Source organism: Primulina tabacum, chromosome 15 (genome assembly GCF_025594145.1).
Source record: "Primulina tabacum isolate GXHZ01 chromosome 15, ASM2559414v2, whole genome shotgun sequence".
NCBI lineage: Eukaryota > Viridiplantae > Streptophyta > Magnoliopsida > Lamiales > Gesneriaceae > Primulina > Primulina tabacum.
In genome coordinates this window covers 15,363,399-15,378,424 of record NC_134564.1, presented here as the reverse complement: position 1 = coordinate 15,378,424, position 15,026 = coordinate 15,363,399, and positions in this window count along the sequence as shown.

The window sequence follows — 15,026 nt, the reverse complement described above, 5'->3', positions numbered from 1 at the left end:
CTGAGTCAAGCACACTTTAAAAAAAGTATTGTATCTTATCATTTAAGGATAATAAAGTACTAAGATAGTATTGTAATTTATTACATTCGAATAGCAGTTTGCATACTGTCTATTATCAGCATAGATATACTAGGAGTTTCAGTTTAAAAGTATTTAAGTCCAAACTGAACTGGGATCTTGCAGATCACTTGTATGATTCAAAGTCTTCTAATGTGAGTCTTCCAAAAAGAAGAAGGGTTGACATAAGAGCTTGAGTCTCTAAACATCCAGAAATATACATGTGTATTTTCCACATTCAGTTTACATTTCAATTCATTAGCCAACCTTGTTGACAATTTGTTCTAAAATGTCAATTTGGCTTCTTTCCGCACTTATTTGTTAGTAAACTAACATCGACACTCGAGAATATATATAATTTAGTTGTCAACTCAGCTAAATTAACTAGAAGAAACAAAATTGTATGACCCAAAATACGATAATATAATCTAACTGCATGCGAATCTAGGGAAAATAGAAAATGATTAATCAAATGGTTTTAATAGCATGAATTAAATATAGTGTTCATGCTTGCATTTTTAAAATGCACTTTTCTACATGAATGCATAAAACTGTGTTTTAAAGGTTATTAGAGACGCTATCGAGGAACGGAGACCGGGGGCCCTATGAGGGAAAATATTTTTATTAAATAATTATTTTTAATTGTTTAATATATGATATATGTTGTGTGGTATTTTTGAAAAATGACGTGATTTTATACGTAGAGATGTATTTTTAAACGGTATTCGATTTTCGACGAAAATATGAACTGTGGGGACCCGGACGCTAATCATTCTCTTTATCATCAATTTAATCAATATAATAAACAGGGTCTAAATTTTTTTTAAATACAGTATTAAATGCGAAACGTAATGGAATATATTCTAATATACATGTCAGTATTAAAGTACAAGTCTTGTACTATATACAATCATTCAAACTAAGGTTTAACGACTACAAATCAAGTGTTCAAACCCTATCTCAATCAAGTCCGTAGTCTCCACTCTAATCACGATCTCTCTTCATCTCCTCGACCCTGAACATGTCCCACCTGTTTCCATGCACACATACAAACACGACAACAGCCGGATAACTCCGGTGAGATATATATCCCAGTATAAATCAACGAAACATGCAATCATATAATCAATATAAAAGCATAAACAGATATCAGGAATATGTATCAAAATCTGAAAACATAATCAATATAAGACAGTCAATCAGACTTTGACTCCACGTCTCAGACTAGACTCAATCCTAGTCTAGGGATCCCGGTTTCCAGATGTTGGCATTCCTATATCGAACATCACTAATAGAAGAAATTCCAATTATATCCACTTCGATATAACCAAACATCCGGTGTCTTGATCTATCCGTCACAGACTTTGCCACTATTGCCAATTCACTATCTTGTGACAAGGTGCAATGTGCCAGTGACGATTCCATCACTATCGGCACTTATGTCACAAGATCACTCGTCTAATATTCGTCTAATACATGCTTCTATAAATCAATAGAACAAGCATATCAATTCAAATCAATGTAAATAATAATAATAATAAGTATGTGATTTAGGGAAACTCAAGTATATCCTACTCGAGTCGATCTCCCAATACCACATTGACTTATACCTTTCTTTCGTTGGGGTTCGGCTCTGATCTGTCTTCGGATCCTTCGATATATCAATCTGGAAGGACATTCCCAATAGGCATAATATCAATATACAATCTCAAATCAATACTGGATATAATCAGAACTTAATCAAATTCTGTTTCAACGGCATAACGGCATAAACTCAATATACCCAGTAATACAATATCAATCAGATATCAATCCCCAATATCTCATAATCAATAACAGTACAAATCCGATATCGAATCTCAATCAATTAAACTCTGAAATTCATAACAATTACATACGGTATCCGTTCTTTAATCCGGTTTCGATTATACGATGTCTAACATGTCAAGAACATCATATATGAATCATATCCGATTCTGATAATATCATAAATTCAAGACATATCAAAAATTAAGAAAACTTACGTCCAATCGAAGCCTGCATCGATAGGAACACAGTATCAAAGTCAGAATCAAAATCAGACGGACGGATCGAAGTATGAAGGCGTAAGAATTTCTGAAAGATTTCTCGTGCTTCTTCTTTCTTTTCTATTGAAGAACCAAGTTATATGTATATATATATATCCTTTGCTGCATGAAAGAATACGTGTCACATTTTTCATGCATTTCGGTCGGCGCTCGGGCGGTCAAAAACTACCGCTCGGGCGCGGCATTCTCTGTCCAAGCACTTTCGGATTTCACCTTGGCGCTCGGGCGGTCACAAACTACCGTCCGGGCACCATATCTTCTGCCCGAAACATGTTCTTATTGAACATTGGCGCTCGGGCGGTCATTTTCTACTGCTCGGGCGCCAATAGTTCTGTCCAAAAATGGCACCCTTCATATGTTTTGGCCAATCTGGTCTCGGAAGAACCCGTCTATAATCATATCAATTCATAATCAATAATCTCAAATTAACAGACTAAAAATCTCGGCCATTACATTTCTCCCCCCCTAAAATACGATTTCGTCCCCGAAATCAAAGGCAATCAAATCATATCAGAACGAAATGTACAACAGAAGCTGAATAGAAAACTCACATCAGTGAAATAACTCTGGGAACCTCTGTCTCATATCTGATTCAGTCTCTCAGGTAGCTTCTTCAGTGCCATGACGAGTCCATTGAACTTTTACGAGAGGAATAGCCTTCGTTCTAAGTTGCTTTTCCTTGAGATCGATAATCTGGATCGGTTTTTCGACATAGCTTAGACTTTCATCAAGTTCTGCCTCGTCTGGCTGAATAATGTGAGAATCATCAGGGAGATATTTCCGTAGCATAGATACATGAAAGACGTTATGTATCCCCGATAATGAAGGCGGTAATGCGAGTCGATAGACACGATCTCCTATCTTCTCGAGAATCTCATATGGACCAACGTATCGTGGAGACAATTTTCCTTTCTTGCCAAATCTGACAACTCCTCTGAAAGGTGAAATTTTCAAAAATACTAGGTCTCCTGCATCAAATACCAACGGTCGTCGTCTGATGTTGGTATATTTGGCTTGTCTATCTTGAGCTGCCTTCATTCTCTTCTGAATCAAGCTTCACTTTCTCAGTCATATCTCTGATCTTGTCAGGTCCAATCTCAGGAACCTCAGAGATATCATCCCAATACAGAGGGGATCTGCACTTCTTTCCGTACAACGCTTCAAATGGTGCCATCTCAATACTCGTCTGATAGCTGTTGTTGTACGAGAACTCACAAAGAGGTAATGCATCTTGCCAATTAATGCTAAAATCAAGCACTACAGCTCTTAGCATATCTTCCAATGTCTGGATAGTCTGCTCTGACTGTCCGTCGGTCTGGGGATGATATGCGGTACTCAGATGTAACTTCGTACCTAGAGCCTGCTGCAAACTCTGCCAGAAGTGCGAAGTAAACCGAGGATCACGGTCTGAAACAATCGACTTTGGCACTCCGTGCAATCTGACCATTTCTCTGACATAAATATCAGTCATCTGGTCATGTCTGTATGTCATCTTGTATGGAATAAAGCATGCAGATTTGGTCAATCGATCAATCACGACCCAAATCGCATCACAACCTCTGGAGGATCTCGGCAACTGCGTCACAAAATCCATGGAAATGTGATCCCATTTCCATTCAGGAATAGACAAACTCTGTAACAGTCCTCCTAGTTTCTTCCTCTCGGCTTTCACCTGTTGGCAATTCAGACATTTGGATACAAATGTAGCAATATCAGCTTTCATCTGTTTCCACCAAAATTGTCTTTTCAAGTCATTGTACATCTTCCTGCCACCAGGATGAATGCTAAAACGACTGCTGTGCGCTTCTGCCAATATCCGCTGTCTCACATCTGAAACATTCGGCACAACAATACGGTTATTCACATAAAAACACCTTCACGAACCTGATACTCCGATTGATGTCCAGTTTTGACCATAGCAATCGAATTCTGCACATTCTGATCAATTTTCTGTGCCTCTTTGATTCTCAATATCAATTCTGGTTCAGCTCGAATAGTCCATAATCTCATAGGCTGACGATCTGTTTCAAAAGCTAATCCAGACAGGCAGCAATCTTCTATCAAATTCGAAACACCAATCGTCGATAAGGATAAAGAACATACCTTTCGACTTAGTGCATCTGCTGCTGCATTGGATTTTCCCGGATAATACTTGATTTCACAATCTAAGTCTTTTAATAAATCAAGCCATCTTCGTTGTCTCATATTCAGCTCGGACTGTGAAAATAGATACTTCAGGCTTTTGTGATCAGAATAAATTTCGAACTTCTCACCATATAGGTAGTGTCGCCATATCTTCAAAGCAAAGACGATGGCTGCCAATACAAGATCATGAATTGGGTAACGAGTCTCATGGGGCTTCAGCTGTCTTGAGGCATAAGTGATAACATGCCCTCGCTGCATCAAAACACACCCCAATCCTCGGTGAGATGCATCACAATAAACCACAAAATCACCCGTACCTGATGGGATAGTCAGTATCGGTGCACTGGTCAGTTTTTTCTTCAATTCAAGAAAGCTGGTCTCACATTCTTCAGACCAAACAAATGGAGCATTCTTCTGAGTCAACTGAGTAATCGGTTTGACAATACTGGAAAAATCTTTAATAAATCGACGATAATATCCTGCCAAACCCATAAAACTGCGAATCTCGGGCACTGATGTCGGTCTCGGCCAAGAAATCACTGCCTCAACCTTACTGGGATCAACTGATATACCGTCTCCGGATATAATATGCCCCAGAAATACAACCTGTCTCAACCAAAACTCGCATTTCGACAGTTTAGCATACAATTTCTCAGTTCTCAGAATTTTCAATACAGTTCTTAAATGCTCGGCATGATCCATCATATTCTTCGAAAAAATCAAGATATCATCAATGAATATAATAACAAAATCATCAAGATACCTCTGGAATATACGGTTCATCAGACCCATAAATACAGCTGGAGCATTAGTCAAACCAAATGGCATGACAATAAATTCATAGTGTCCATACCTGGTTCTAAATGATGTCTTCGAGACATCAGAATCTCTGACTCTCAACTGATGATATACAGATCTCAGATCGATCTTGGAATATACTAAAGAACCCTGCAACTGATCAAACAAATCATCAATGCGAGGCAAGGGATATTTATTCTTTACCGTTGCTTTATTCAGTTGCCGGTAATCGATACAGAGTCTCATCGAACCGTCTTTCTTCCTCACAAACAGTATTGGAGCACCCCAAGGAGACACACTCGATCTGATATACCCCTTGGCCAATAAATCCTCCAACTGTTCTTTCCACTCTTTCAATTCATTCGGTGCCATTCTGTACGGAGCCCTCGAAATCGGAACTGTACCTGGCATCAACTCAATACTGAAGTCTATTTCTCGAATCGGAGGCAATCCAGGAATCTCATCAGGGAAGACATCAGCGAACTCACACACCACTTGCAAATCCGCCAATGATGGACTCGATTTCAGTAAATCAACTGAATAGATAAGGAATCCTTCCGCTTCTTTCTGCAACAATCGAGTCATAGATAATACGGATATCAAAGGAATTCTAGATCGAGAACCCTTACCGTAGAATTTCCACTCATCAATCATATCCGGTCTGAATCTCACAATCTTGTGGAAACAATCAACAGTAGCTCTGTACTTGGTCAACATATCGATACCGATAATACAGTCAGAATCAGACAACCCAAGCACAATACAGTCTAACTCAATCTCATGCCCATCATACTGTAGTATACAATGTTTAACAGATTTCACTGATATCAAACCCGTCCCCAAAGGAGAAGAGACAGACACTACTGCAGATAATGACTCAATAGGCAAAGAATGCATCAATGCAAATCTCTCAGATATAAATGTATGCGATGCACCAGTATCTATCAATACATATGTAGGATAACCAGAAATAAAACAGTTACCTGCAACAACATCGTCAGGTGCCTCCTGAGCCTGCTCCTCTGTCAAAGCAAATACTCGGGCCTGCTGTCTAAGAGACTGGCTCATTGTATGGCTACCTCCTGGCCTCTGCTGTGACTGAGATGGTGCTGGTTGGAATGAATGAACAGCGGCTGATCGTCTGTCAGTCTGTGCCACTGATCCAGATGATTCGGCACCTTGTGATCTCTGAGAATCTCTCTGGGGGCAGACTCTAACAAAATGTCCCTGCTGCCTACAAATACGGCAACTGCCAAACACTTCTCGGCATTGCTCTGTGGAATGCTTCCCTCCACAAGTGGTGCAATAAGGTCCTGTATAACTCTGGCCCTGACCGGTCTGTCTCGAGCCACTAGAACTGGATGAACTGCTTCCAGATATTTTGAACTACTTCCCTCTAGCTTTCAGAAAGTCTTTCTTTCCTCCACTGCTGCTGCCACTCTCAAATCGGGGAGGTGGTTGCTGTGGTCTCGGTGCTGGAGGCACAAACGAAGCTCCTCTCTGTCTCATCAGACCGGCTTCGGCTCCCTTAGCTCTGTTCAAAGCATCAGTAAAATTATTCGGTCTCCCGGTATTCACCAAGGTAAAGATTTCCGGATTCAGGCCATTAATGAACTGATCAGCAACTGCTTCGTCATTCTCGGCCAAATGTGGAGCAAATCGTAGCAGTGTAGAGAACTTGGCCACATATTCCTCGATGTTCAGCTGACCCTGTCTCAAGTTCGCAAATTCTGCTCCCTTATCCTTCCTGTACGACACTGGAAAGAACCTCTGATAAAATTCAGTTCTAAATACATTCCAGGTAATAGTCGTACCTCGATGCTCCAATGCTTTCTTCGTTGTAATCCACCAGTTCTTTGCAACATCATGCAACTGATGCCCAATCAGTTTCACTCTCCGCTCATCAGTATAATCCAAGGACTCAAACAACATCTCAATGTCATCTAGCCAACTCTCGCAATCAACTGAAGTCTCAATACCCTTCAGAGTCGGTGGATGGAACGACTGAAATCTCTTCAGCAATGTTTCCATTGGTGTCGCTGTCACATCCATTGGAGGATTCGAAGTATTGCCCTGTTCTGGGATTCGTCGGGGAGGCATATCTGATTATCAAAAGGGTTAGCAACCAAATGCGACAAACCGATTTCAGTCCTCCTCTGATCATCTTACTGCTGATCAAGAATTGGTTCTGATTCATTCTCAATTAATAGACATTACTAATCAAATCAGCTAATTCAGGTAAACATGTATTAAAGCAGTAATACATGCTAGCAATCACAAGCAGGAAAAAAAACTCAATCTACCCCGCTCACTAGCTTCTATCTCAATCTAGAGGATCTATTGCTCTGATACCACCTGTTGTGGGGACCCGGACGCTAATCATTCTCTTTATCATCCTTTGGGACAATTTAATCAATATAATAATCGGGGTCTAATTTTTTTTAAATACAGTATTAAATGCTGAACGTAATGGAATACATTCTAATATACATGTCAGTATTAAAGTACAAGTCTTGTACTATATACAATCATTCAAACTAAGCTTTAATGACTACAAATCAAGTGTTCAAACCCTATCTCAATCAAGTCCGTAGTCTCCACTCTAATCATGAACTCTCTTTATCTCCTCGACCCTGAACCTGTCCCACCTATTGCCATGCACACATACAAACACGACAACAGCCGGATAACTCCAGTGAGATATATATCCCAGTATAAATCAACGAAACATGCAATCATATAATCAATATAAAAGCATAAACAGATATCAGGAATATGTATCAAAATCTGAAAACATAATCAATATAAGGCTGATAATCAGACTCGTGACTCCACGTCCCAGACTAGACTCAATCCTAATCTAGGGATCCCGGTTTCCAGACGTTGGCATTCCTATATCGAACATCAGTAATAGAAGAAATTCCAATTCTATCTACTTCGATATAACCAAACATCCGGTGTCTTGACCTATCCGTCACAGACTTTGCCACTATCGCTAATTCATTATCTTGTGACAAGGTGCAATGTGCCAGTGACGATTCCATCACTATCGGCACTTATGTCACAAGATCACTCGTCTAATATTCGTCTAATACATGCTTCTATAAATCAATAGAACAAGCATATCAATTCAAATCAATGTAAATAATAATAATAAGTATGTGATTTAGGGAAACTCAAGTATATCCTACTCGAGTCGATCTTCCAATACCACATTGACTTATACCTTTCTTTCGTTGGGGTTCGGCTCTGATCTGTCTTCGGATCCTTCGATATATCAATCTGGAAGGACATTCCCAATAGGCATAATATCAATATACAATCTCAAATCAATACTGGATATAATCAGAACTTAATCAAATTCTGTTTCAACGGCATAACGGCATAAACTCAATATACCCAGTAATACAATATCAATCAGATATCAAACCCTAACATCTCATAATCAATAACAGTAAAAATCTGATATCGAATCTCAATCAATTCAACTCTGAAATTCATAACAATTCCATACGGTATCCGTTCTTTAATCCGGTTTCGATTATACGATGTCTAACATGTCAAGAACGTCATATATGAATCATATCCGATTCTGATAATATCATAAATTCAAGACATATCAAAACTTAAGAAAACTTACGTCTAGTCGAAGCCTGCGTCGATAGGAACACAGTATCGAAGTCGGAATCAAAATCAGACGGACGGATCGAAGTATGAAGGCGTAAGAATTTCTGAAAGATTTCTCGTGCTTCCTCTTTCTTTTCTATTGAAGAACCAAGTTATATGTATATATATATATATCCTCAGCTGCATGAAAGAATACGTGTCACATTTTTCATGCATTTTGGCCGGCGCTTGGGCGGTCAAAAACTACCGCTCGGGCACGGCATTCTCTGTCCAAGCACTTTCGGATTTCACCTTGGCGCTCGGGCGGTCACAAACTACCGCCCGGGCGCCACATCTTCTGCCCGAAACATGTTCTTATTGAACATTGGCGCTCGGGCGGTCATTTTCTACCGCTCGGGCGCCAATAGTTCTGTCCAAAAATGGCATCCTTCATATGTTTTGGCCAATCTGGTCTCGGAAGAACCCGTCTATAATCATATCAATTCATAATCAATAATCTCAAATTAACAGACTAAAAATCTCGGCCATTACATGAACTTTTCGAGAACTCGGCTAATATTTTCACAAACTTTTCTAAAAAAATATTTTAAATATTAACTATTTTTCCTAATGGGCCTAATATACCATGTTAATGGGTCTTGGCTTACACCATGAGTTTTAATCAAAATAAAAAGCTAACAAACCCTTCCCTAACCCACACAGAACACACGCACACATCACACAACAATACAAGGACTCCTCGGTAGCACACCAAGCACACACAACATGAAAATTTGATGGAAAAACTCGTGAGTTTTTGAAGGAAATCAGCCTAGGGTTTTCTACGTCGCTGTTCTTCGCATCTCAACTTGTTTTTCGTGCGTAAAATACGCAAAGGTACTGCTTAATATCCTTTTTCTCATCCATCACACCATATTATATGATTGAAGTATGTTTACATGGAAAAATATGTTAGTCTTGTATTTATTTTCGTTTTTATGCCATAACATGTCAATAACTCAAGTTTTTGTGATCCAAAACTCATGATATCATTGCACAAAGGGGCTGCCATGGTAGGGGCTTCATAAGGGACGTTTTCCACTAGTTTTAGAGTCCTTAAGGGCGTGATCAAAAGCTGGACACAACCTAGTGACATGAGGAATGAAAATAAGAGTCCTAGTAGTTTGGGACTCTTCGGCTAGGGCTTTCCTTGAGATCCACGGCTGTAGCTACTGTTAGAGCATGGTTAGGAGTCCTACGAGGGCTGGATGATGGTCCTAGGGTGGCTGGGTGGTGCGAAGTGCTTGAGGATCGCGTGGAGTAGGGAGAGCCGCACACATGCATGTGATTGGGTTTGAGGGCTAGGGCTTCTAGGTACTTTAGGCTCGGTCTAGTAGGGTCCATAGAGGTCAATTAGGGTCCTAGGGTAGTCAAAAAGAGGTTGGTCGAGTTGCTTGAGGACTAGGGTCGAAGCTTGAATGGCAATACAACCTAGGGTTTTTGAAAATAGGGCTGGAGGCTGGTTCGTGGATCTTGATTGGCTTGGTTTGGGTTGAGTATGGCTTATTTAGGTGTTATTAAGCTTTGGTTCAAGTTTGGTAAAGTTTGATTAAGTTTCAAATCAATACGAGTCAAAATCAGGATGTACATCTAAGTTTAAAAACTGTTGGAACATTTCATGTCCGTAATCTTACTTGATTTTGATATTAAAAAAACTTTTATTTGTTACTAATGAACTTAAGTTATCGAAGAATACAAATTGAAAGTACCAACTGATTAATCGAACTGAACCGGTTCAACTGATGAATCATAAACCAATTCAACTGATTGTCTAGCTGATAGGTGGTTCAGCAGAAAACCTTCAGAAGCATGGCCAGGTGATGAAGAGCCCAGCTGACCAGTTCAATTGAAAGAGTGAAATCAGTTCAACTAACTTTTCAACTGGTTTCACCAGCCCAACTGAAGATCAGTTCAAATGACCTATTCAGATCATCAGTTAGAACCAATCAGTTACAGAACTCGACAAGCTTATTCAATGGGATCCAGCTGTGCACAAAGGTACAAAATCATCTGTACTATCAAATAGTACAATAATGGATGTTGCAGCAAAGTTTAAAGACAAAATGTTCCAGAATAGTTGTTGGAAGAGTCGAGACACAAATTTCAAGGAACGCATTCAAGCTACAACGATCATATGTGATGAGTCTTGATGTACGATCGCATTACTACTATAAATACAGACCAAGACCATCAACAAATAGATATGAATAAGGAAGTGTGGAAAAACAAGAAAGTGTACGCTTATTGCATATCATCTTACAAAGAAGCAATCAGTCTAGTCGAGGGAGCACTCCAAGTTATATCAGCTTAGTGTATAAGCTCATTTCTCTCAGTGTGTGAGAACACCTTTCGAGTTGTTTTCAGAGATCAGTTCTCATACACACACCACCACCACTCAAAATACTGTCTTGCACAAAGACGTAAAACTTTTGTATGTAGTCTTTGACACACAGACGTTAAAAAAATGTTGGTTGGAAGGTGATGCCTTCAGTCTAGACTAGGAGTTCAGTTAGACAGTGGGTAAGTCCTAAGCTGGGTGGGTTTGTACAAGGTGTTGTATAAATCAAAATCTCCTAGTGGATCCTACCCGAGGTTGTCAAAGGGATGACGTAGGAGCAGTTGAAGTCTCCAAACATCCATAAACATATCTTGTGTATTAAATGTTTAACTGTGTTTTAAACTAATTTGATCAGCTCAGCTGATATCAGTTCAGTTAAGTCCATATCTGAACTGATAGAAGCCATAACTGATTCCCCGTATTTTAGTCGATCAGTTTACACAAGTCATTAGTTTTTAAAATTTTTCAGTTTTTCTTACCGAATGATTACTTCGAGTGTTTCAACTTGGTTTGAAACCAAACTCGATCTAATTCATCGGTGTATACATTTCTTAGAACACGAGCTATTGTAGCTCATTGATAATATTGTGTTTGAAGCACCCTCAAAGGTGCCCGAGCCGATCCATAAAAAACGAATCGAGTAAATTATCGAAAACCTAAATTTTAAGCCTAAGAGATATTTAAGGGAGTGTTTTAATATAATAGGTTAAGTTTGGAATGATTTGGGACGTCATTTCAAGGTCTAGGGATAAATATGAAAAGTTATGCTCCTAGAGGAAAAACGTTCATTTTACACCTAAAATTGTTATACGTTTGGCAATGCCCTGAATGCTGTAAATAATGTTAATATATTTATTTTAAATGTTTATGAAAGTATATGATGAAACGTTAATACTAAAAGACATGTTTCAAGCTTGGTTTAAAAGAAAAATGATTTATATATGCATGAATTTTTATAAGTGATGGAAATATGAAATGTTGAAGGAGGTGAACTGATTTTGACTAATACGATGATTATGATGATACGATGATATGTAAGGCCAATGCTCAATTGACGGATGAGAGTTTCGTTGAAGTCCCACCGCCCAGTACTGTGGTTACACGTAGATGGATCCATCGAACTTCAGCTGATACGAAAGTCACAATTAACGATCTGAATTCAATAAAAGGAAAACGTATATGTATATGATGAAAGAAAATATGATATGATATGATGAAATGAAACATGATATGATACGATGAAAAGAAAATGTTTAAGTTTATGCATGTTCATGAAAAGTTATTTTAAGTAAAAGTATTTTCATTGTTGCATGTGGATGTATATGTATTATTTATTATCATGGTTAAGATTTGATTAGTCGATAGACTCATTAAGTGTGATCGATGCAGGTGATCATGATGTTGATGTTAATGAAGGACTTGATGGTTAAACTAGCTGGGCTGAAGGTGCACATGACTCGAGGACCGTCGCTAGTTTTCCGCACTTATGTTTATGATTTATGCTAATAATTTAAGTTACTTTGAAGATTTTATTGCTTGTGATTCTTTTGAGGGGTTTTTGAGAGGATGTTAGAGTTAAGTTTATTTTTGAAATAATGATAGTTTAGGTTGGTTGACGTTTTACAATTTATGCTTTGAATTACTTTCTTTTGGATTTTCAAATAATAGTTGATTGGTTTATTTTTTAATTGGTACAAAAGTAATTTAAAATATATTTATATATATGTGTATGGGTTCGGCCGAATATATGGATAAGGAAAAAAAATTTCTAGTATAATTGAAGAAAAACGAGTAGTGGAGGTTTCAAAAATTATATCAAGTGTTTATTCAACCTCCTTCTAAACATTTCAGCCGATTATACAATTGGTATCAGAGCAAGCTTATTCTCGAGTTTGAACATTTATCTTCAAATGACTTCATTCAGCAAAATTTTGATGTTCACTAAGGAAGATTTTGATGACTAGAAGATAAGAATACAGGCTCATTTAGCCGCTCAAGACGATAATATGTTGTTTGTTATCACAGATGGACCAATGAAGATACTAAAAGCAAATAGAACTATAGACATCACTGAAGGTGCTTCTCAAATGCTGAAAAAACAAAGGAACGAATGGACCAATGATGATAAGAAGAAAAAGAGTCTTGACAATGTGGCTAAAGATATTCTGTGCAAAACTCTTGACAAAACACATTCAACAAAATCAAAATGTGCAAAACTGCATAAGAGATCTGGGAAAATTGATTCAGCTATGTGAAAATAATGAGCATACAAAAGAAAACAAGCTCTCTGTGGCCATACATAAGTTTGATAGTATTAAAATGAAACTTGAGAATCTATGACTGATTTTGATGAAAGAGTTAGTGGAATCGTAATAGAACTCAGTGCATTTGGGAAAATTTACAACAAATGAGAAGTATTTCTGAAGGTGATGAGAGGGCTTCCAAAAGATTGAGATGTCAAGAAGATAGCCATGCGTGAATCTAAAGACTTGAGGAAAATGGAGGTCTATGACTTATTTGCAGACTTAAAAGCTTATGAATTTGAATTGCAAATAAGGGAAGATGATCAGTCTACCTCTCGGCTGATTAAGGCTCTAACTGCTGTGAAACTGGAACCATCAATTTCTAATAAGAAATCAGATAAAAAATTAAGCAGTGCTATGTCACTGTTCGTAAAGAAATTTTGGAAGTTTCTAAGAAAAATCAAGGCAACTTTCAAAACTCCAACCGAAGATCCTATCGAAGGGGGATTCAACTGATGACTCCAATATTAGCTTTAACCGTGGCAAGACTGGCCAATTCATAGCAGATTGCCCTAAACTTAAAAGGGATCATAAAAGGATATCTGAAAAGGGTAAGAGATCTTTTGACAAAATGAGATCCAAGGATGAAAAGAAATTTTGTAAGAATAAGAATGACCAAAAGGTGCTGGTGGCTAAAGAAAGCAAGTCAAAATAGGCTGACTCAGACTTTGGTTCATCTGAATCAGAAGATTCAAGTAGCTTTAGTGATTATGAAGAAGTGATACTTAATGACCAATGATGCTGAGCTAGAATCTACCAGTAAACATGTATTTGACTTTAGCTCGACCGATTTATCACGAGAAGATCTTGTCAATGCACTTTATGACATGATCAATGATTGATTACCAATTCTTTCTCAATCATTTGAAGAAATTAAAGCAAAGCAAATTGAACCATTAGACAACAAGAATGAAACTGACTCAGAACTGTTTAGTGAAATGTTAAGTCTAAAGGGAAAAATTGCTAAACTAAAATTTGAGAATGAAAGAATACATAATGAGAACCAGAAGTTTACATATGAGAATAAGAAACTGAATGAGCTAGTTTCATCTTGAAATAAGTCTTCAGTTACCTTAACTGAAATGCAAAAGTTACATAAACCTATTTAAGACAAAACTGATCTCAGTTTCAGCAACAAAGATAGCATTCTCGAGACAAGTACTAAACCAAAACTGGATATGTGCAAAGGAAAATATATCCATTTTTAAGATCCAGTTGGTATAAGAACATCAAGAATATATCCTTCAATTTGAAAAACCTGTTGAAAATCTGAGTCAAGACAGAAAATTTGGTGTTGAGTACGTGTCTGAGAGTTTCAATACTAAGACAAACTGGAAGCCTAGCCAAACCAGTTTAACTAGGCATAACTCAATGAAACACAAGTCTAATCGATACTTTAACAGAAAGTCTGTCAAGAAAAGATATAGGCTGGTCAATGATGTTGGAAAGGGTAAATAACATGTGGTTTCTACTGCACACAGAACACAACACATACATGCATACTCACAACCTACTTGGAACATAATAAGTGGTCGGTTACTTAAACTAATCAAAGTTTGTGTTCCAAAAGGACTAATCTTGTCTAGACTCGAGAAAGCATGGGTACCAAGAGTTATTCGTAGTTTGTGATTG